At 45.8% G+C, this 6,581-nt stretch overlaps 1 non-coding gene across 1 annotated transcript; it reads right to left on the reverse strand.

Moving 5' to 3' along the window:
* Nucleotides 1-5,744: 5,744 nt before the first annotated feature.
* Nucleotides 5,745-6,014, reverse strand: LOC149870381 (RNase MRP). The gene has a single exon (XR_016440924.1).
* Between the last annotated feature and the right edge of the window lie 567 nt (nucleotides 6,015-6,581).

The following is a 6,581-nucleotide window of genomic DNA, read 5'->3' on the forward strand; positions in this document are numbered from 1 at the left end:
GACTTCTCCCCGGGAGACTGGGTCTTGGTGCAGCGGTGGAAAAAGGAACCTCTGACTGAGAGGTGGAGTGGCCCTTTCCAGGTACTTCTAACAACCCACACTGCTGTAAAGATTGCTGGCCATGACCGTTGGATACACCATACCCGTGTGAAACGACATCCACAAGCGTCAGAGGACAACAACTCCCAAGACGAACTCACTCCGGAAGCTGAGTCGTCTTCGGAACAAGAAGCCAGCAAGTGGAGCTGTGAACCTACTGGTGATCTCCAAGTGCGCCTGAGACGGCTTAATCAAAGCTCAGAAAATTAGACAAGAAAGTAAAAGGAAAACATTTAGGCTGTGTTTGATCTCATAAAAGGGAAAATATGGTGGGAATCCTAATGTGCCTTGTTGTTATCTGTATAATGAAAGAAGCAGGATTGCGTAGCCTTAGCCGCTGGCCTATGCCCCCGCTTTCCCCAGTTGTTTCCCCAGGGACAAATTTGTATGTTGACATGATGGAAAGAATTGCAGGTACTTTTAGTCTTACCAACTGCTGGGCCTGTGGGGGGCTTCGGGAGGCCAGAGGCCAGTGGCCTTGGAGGGCTTTTCCTTTGGCCCCGAAATGGCTAGTAAGTAGTAAGGCAGATGTTAAAAGTACTAGTCAAAAATGGGATGAGAACCACAGTTGGGAACTTTCCCAAGTGGCGTTGGGAGAGTATTGCATCAGTAATAATGGTACAGGAAAGAGGTTGGAACACAGCCGTTGCATATGGACTTTAAAAGTAAGGTGGATGAACCTTACAAAATTAGAACGGCTTTATTACCCCAATAGCCCAGGGTATAATCGGCTAGTGTGGCAGCATCCTAATGGAACAATTGTGTAGTTTAATAAGTATTGGAGTGCCACAAATCGAAGTGATGATTGGACAGATTGTACAGACAAGAACCAAGATGAGCTATGGAAATGTTCCATGAAAGGAGGCCACGCAGTTGCTGGTCCTTTGGGTCCAGAAGGAGGCTTGAGGTTTCCCGAGATGCCCTATGGTTGAGCCCCTCCAAATGCCACCAATAAAGAAAATAGGGCCTTAAGAGGATACTATTGGATTTGTGGACGACGGGCCTATACAATATTACCACAGGGGTGGACAGGAACTTGCTATATGGGAGTAATTATACCAGCTTTCTTTTTGTTACCGTCTGAGGTTGGAAATAAGCTGGGAGTCTCTTTGTATGATGATTGGAAAAGGGCCAAGAGAAGTATTGATGTAAGTTTGACACAGGGTAGCTCCCAAAAGTGGAAGGAGGATGAGTGGCCTCCTCAGAGGATTATTGAGTATTATGGACCAGCTACATGGGCTAATAATGGGAGTTAGGGATACCGGACACCAATATATATGCTGAATAGAATCATCCGGTTGCAGGCAGTCTTGGAAGTAATTACTAACCAGACCGCCACTGCTCTCGAGTTATTGGCCCGACAAAGTTCTCAGATGAGAGCAGCCATATACCAAAATCGGATGGCCTTAGACTATTTACTTGCAGAGGATGGCGGAGTCTGCAGAAAGCTCAACCTTTCTAATTGTTGCCTCCAAATAGATGACAACGGGAAAGCGGTCTTAGAGATTGCCAAAGAGATTAGGAAAATAGCCCATGTACCAATACAAACGTGGGAAACCACATGGAATAAGGACTGGTGGTTTCAATTATTTGGAGGACCCTGGTGGAAAAAAGTAGGGTTTGTGCTTTTGTGTGCTCTAACTGGTTTGATTTTTATCCCTTGTCTCATTCCTTGTCTTACTAGATTGATAACCACCACGGTAGAAGGAATGCAGGTCACAGCAGTCCCTCTAAAAGCACAGACTGTAGCAAAAGTCATGGTCCTCAGAAAAATTCCTCGTAATTATCTTGATATGCCCAAATGAAGTAAAGATCAGAAAGCATCTTGAGGGGGGAATATTGTTAGAAATATTATTAAAAATGCATTATCAATAAGTCTTGTTAAAACAGTGCAGCTGTCAGCCCTCCCTGGTGAAAGAACTGGAAGAGCTACTGAAAGCTCTTTGTATTAAGGTATCACTCCCTCTTTGTTTTGCAAAGTTACTATCTCTTTGTTACAGTAAAGCATATACTCCTCAGCTTTTCTCATGCAGATAAGAGTAGATTGCAGTTCTAGCCTTCAAGCAAGGAAAAATTTCAAACTCTTGTAACCTCAAATATTGTCTGCCCATGCGCAATAACCTAATACATATTAAGCCTATCCGCCCCGCATACTTAAGTAGTTAATTATAATACACATGCGACACATGATTTGACGTATTCACATACATGTTTGTATGAATCGGAAATGAGTTGTAAAAGTTCCTCCTTCTGCACACGTGGTCAGGAGAGAGGGGATAAAGCCAGCTGGGCAGTTTCCCTCGGGGGCAGCAGAGTGTTTGATCTTTTGTCTCTCTCTCTGACCCTATTTGCAAATATATACCTTTTGTGTTGCTAATAGAGTGTGTCTGTGGCTGAAGGTTTTTTTCGCCTCCCGAGAAACGAACCGCGATTTTTACATCATTCTCACTGCAGCTGCCCAGAGCCCTCGCCAGGGCTCTCGTCCCCACAGCCACCACCAGGGCTGCCCCAGGCCCCTGCACCTGGCATGTCAGATGCCATTTTGAGTCAAATCAATTCTGAGTCAATTCTGAGTCAAATCAATTCAGATGCAATTCTGAGTCAAATCAATTCTGAGTCAAATATGTTCCTTTTTCTGTCATGAGAAACCTTGATAAAAATTAATTTTATCCTAGAAAAACCTAAGAATCTATCACTTGATTAAAATATGACAGCAAATATGAAATGAATAGGGGAAATGAGCTTAAATGATGGAAAATCTGTTTCAAGGGAGACCTAGTAAATAGAAACTTCTATAATAGCAGCAATTAACAAAGTCATCTAGAAGGCACACAAAGTAACAGGTTTGTCCATTGCATATAATTAGATATCATATATGAAACACTTTATGGATAAATAAATTTACATAGCAAACAGAGATAGAAGAACCTGAGAACAATACATTTCTATTAAGTAGCTTTTATTACCCATTTTGCAGCTAGGGAAACTGAGACAGAGATCTTCAGGACAGCCAATATCAAAAGTTATCTCAGAATATCTCTGACCTACCTGGTCCCTGACCTCTGCTGTTAGTTCCAGTTCTCAGATCCCTTGATTATCTCATTTTAAATTCTCAGGCCACTAGACTATTTCGTTCTAAATTAGTTTCAAGACTGTAAGTTAGCTTGTATTTATACTTGTCTCTCTCTGCTAACATGGTTGAACGATTCCAACTATTACAATCTGCAAGTAAAAGGAGTTGTGTTGCACATTTAAAGAAAACCAGTCCAAACTATGCATATACTATAGCTCAGTCCTTCAGTGTCTATAACCTGAATCAGATACAAGGCTTAAGTGCTAATTCCAAACTGTAGCTTCACCTGCTTATTCACTTTACTCCAAATAGCTTTCTAGACAGAGAAAAAGCTGCTTCCTCCAATAAACTAGCCATGAACCAAAGCATGAAATGTTAGCTTTATACAGCCTGAAATATCTGATGAAACTAGGACACTGGGGATTTCATTACAGTTTCTCTGAAAAAAACAACTTCACAGACCTATGCCATCCCTTGATGGCTTTTTTAAGGATTGTTCTTTGATAATGTTTCCTTCTTTTTTTTTAATTTTGTTTTATCCTAGCTTAGCTTGCTATGGCTGATTAGCATAAAGATTGACAGAAGGGAAGAAAAAGGTAAAATTAGAACAACTATGAAGTGAACAATGGTGAACTTCCAGGTAGTAACAAAATGACTGTTCCAGGTGACTCTTTTAGAAACCAACAACCCCCAACTGAGAGAGGCCCCAGAGCAGGGCTCAGAAACTACCAGTGTATGATCATATGCTGTGCTGGCACTTCTCTGAAGATATGTTGTTATCTAGCGTTTTAAATCTCTAGCTAGTATAGTTGAGCTGAAGACTTTAAAAATGTGAACTGAGTATAAGCAAGGTATGGATGAGTTTGTAGACAGCCTGAAAGAGGAGCTCATAAGGTGCACCAACAGTCCAGAGTATGCACATCCTGGTTTTGTGCGTGGCAACTTGTGTGCCAAACTCACTGGTGAGCAACAGTATTGTAGAGCTGAATGTGACCATTCCCATGCTGTCATGTTCTCAGCAGCGCTGCAGTTAGGTTTGCCCCTGTATCTACCTTTCTTATCAGCACATCTGTAGTCAAGCCATTAAAGTCATGCTAACACCTACCTTGTTCTGTGTTACCAAGCCAAAATTTGTCTTTAATTTCTGAGATTTGGGCACAGACACTGCTTCCATTATTCTCGCAACTAGCCCCTTAAAGCCTAGATCCTACTTCCATTTGTTCCTATGCATAAGGTGCACAAGATGTGGATGTCTCATTGGCCTGTTGCAGCGATTTCCTCCTAATGGTCCTGATTCTTTGAGCTCACTGGGTGCGCCTACACATGACCATACGTCACCATAGCAATGTGCTATGGCGACGTAGCGTCTGCGGGCAAGAGCCATGATGTCATGGCTATGTCATCATAGCAATGCACTCCCTTGTTATAGCATGTTGCTATGGTGACAGCAGCTAAAAAAACTGCACAGCAGGTGCATGGCACAGTATGGGCTGTTACTGTACTGTCATAGATTTCATAGATTTCATAGACATCAGGGCTGGAAGGGAGCTCGGGAGATCATCGAGTCCAGCCCCCTGCCCAAACGGCAGGAAGTCAGCTGGGGTCATAGGATCCCAGCAAGATAAGCATCCAATTTACTCTTGAAGGTGTTCAGTGTAGGTGCTTGAACCACCTCCGCTGGCAGACTGTTCCAGACCTTGGGGGCTTGGACAGTAAAGAAATTCTTCCTTATGTCCAGCCTGAAGCGGTCTTGCAGGAGTTTATGACCATTGGACCTAGTCATCCCTTGGGGCGCTCTGGTGAACAAACATTCCCTCAGATCCTGGTGGTCACCCCTGATAAACTTATAACGTGGCCATCAGATCACCCCCTGAGCCTACGCTTTTCCAGGCTAAAGAGTCCCATGTCTCTCAGCCTGTCATTTAGTACTTCCAAAAAGAGGGAATAAAGGTGCTGTAGGGACACGTGTAGACATGTCCACTGAAAACTATTTCACCCATCCACTTTGTACATCATCAGCTTGCTGAAGCAATGATCCCATTGGCTCCAGGTGTGCGTCATATTTGTGTTATCCTTTTCTTTTCAATGTATTTAAATGGCTGGATGTCTGAGGCACCTGAGGAGTCCCTAATTCGTTATAATTAGATATGGCAAGGTTCACAGCTGGTCAGACCAGTTAACCCTGACATGATTACGTCTTTCACCAACTTCCCAACAGCCAAGTTTCTTCCTGCGCCTATGTGCAAGAGTGACTTCCTGTGAACCTATCTGGTTCCACCCTCCTTCCCCTTCCAATGTCCTAAGAGAATTTCAATTATGTCAGGAATGTCACCTTGTATTGTTGTCTTCAGATATTCCCACCTTGTGCATTTTAACTGCCCTCTTCTCTGCTTACTGTAATGCACCACCAATGACATCCCCCCCCAAATTTGCCACTGCCATGCCACCTCCTTCTACTTCCTGCTGGAACTAAAGGTAACCTGTAACTAAGTGGTACGGGAAGAGGTAGTAGCAGTGCCTGAAATACCATGTAAATACTGGCAAAAAAAGATGAAAATCGCACAAAAGGCCGGTCGTTCTGAGAGTGAGCCCCGTTGTGTTGGTGCGGCCGGGCGGCACCACCTGCGTTCCTGTGGGACTGACGGGCGCCTTATCCCAGCTCCCCGCTCCGCCCGGGGGCGTCTTGGCGGTGTTAGCGGAGCTGGCGGGACAGGTTATAGCGCGCCATAGCGCGCGGCACTTTCTGCCCGGGGTCCGGGGACTTTCCCCTAGGCGGGCGCGCGGCCCGGGAGGAACGAGTGTCCTCAGCACGTGGCCTAGAAAGCAGGTCTTCAGAACGCCCGTCAACTGCCTGTACCCCGCCATCTTATATGCTTCGCTCTTGCTTCTCACTTACAGATCACGGTAAGGAAGACGGCCAATGAGGCCTTTACAGTTCTGCCGGACAGGAGTCCTGACTACGACTTAAAGCTCCCTCCGGGTAGGCACGGGCACTCACTCCCTGGGAGCCCTTTTATGAGTCGCTGCCTGTGAGAGAAAACCATTTACCCAGAGGTCCTTCTGCAAACATTATGCAAATGTAGACCGCCGTGACTCCTCCTCCCGTGCGGGCGGGCGTGGCAAATCCTTCCAGCGCCCGCACGTGCCCGCTCCCCCTGTCCTCCCCGGCCTTCCTCCTGACCTGCGCTGCTCTGCCACCCTGCCCCAGTGCCGGGCGGCTGAGGGGACTCCTGCGGACCCCCTGAGTAGCCCGAGGAAGTCCTGGGGTCGGGGTATGGGGGTAGCTGCAGGAAGTCTCTGGCGGCACCGACGGCTTGAAGTTGCAGCAAACTCCATTTAGCCTGGACAGCAGGGAAACGTCAGTGTTAGAGCAGGGAGGCGGGGGGACAGGCTGCCCCGGGAAGATGCA

This window comes from Crocodylus siamensis, chromosome 2 (genome assembly GCF_052110815.1).
Source record: "Crocodylus siamensis isolate JL-2025a chromosome 2, ASM5211081v1, whole genome shotgun sequence".
In the NCBI taxonomy this organism is placed as follows: Eukaryota; Metazoa; Chordata; order Crocodylia; family Crocodylidae; genus Crocodylus; species Crocodylus siamensis.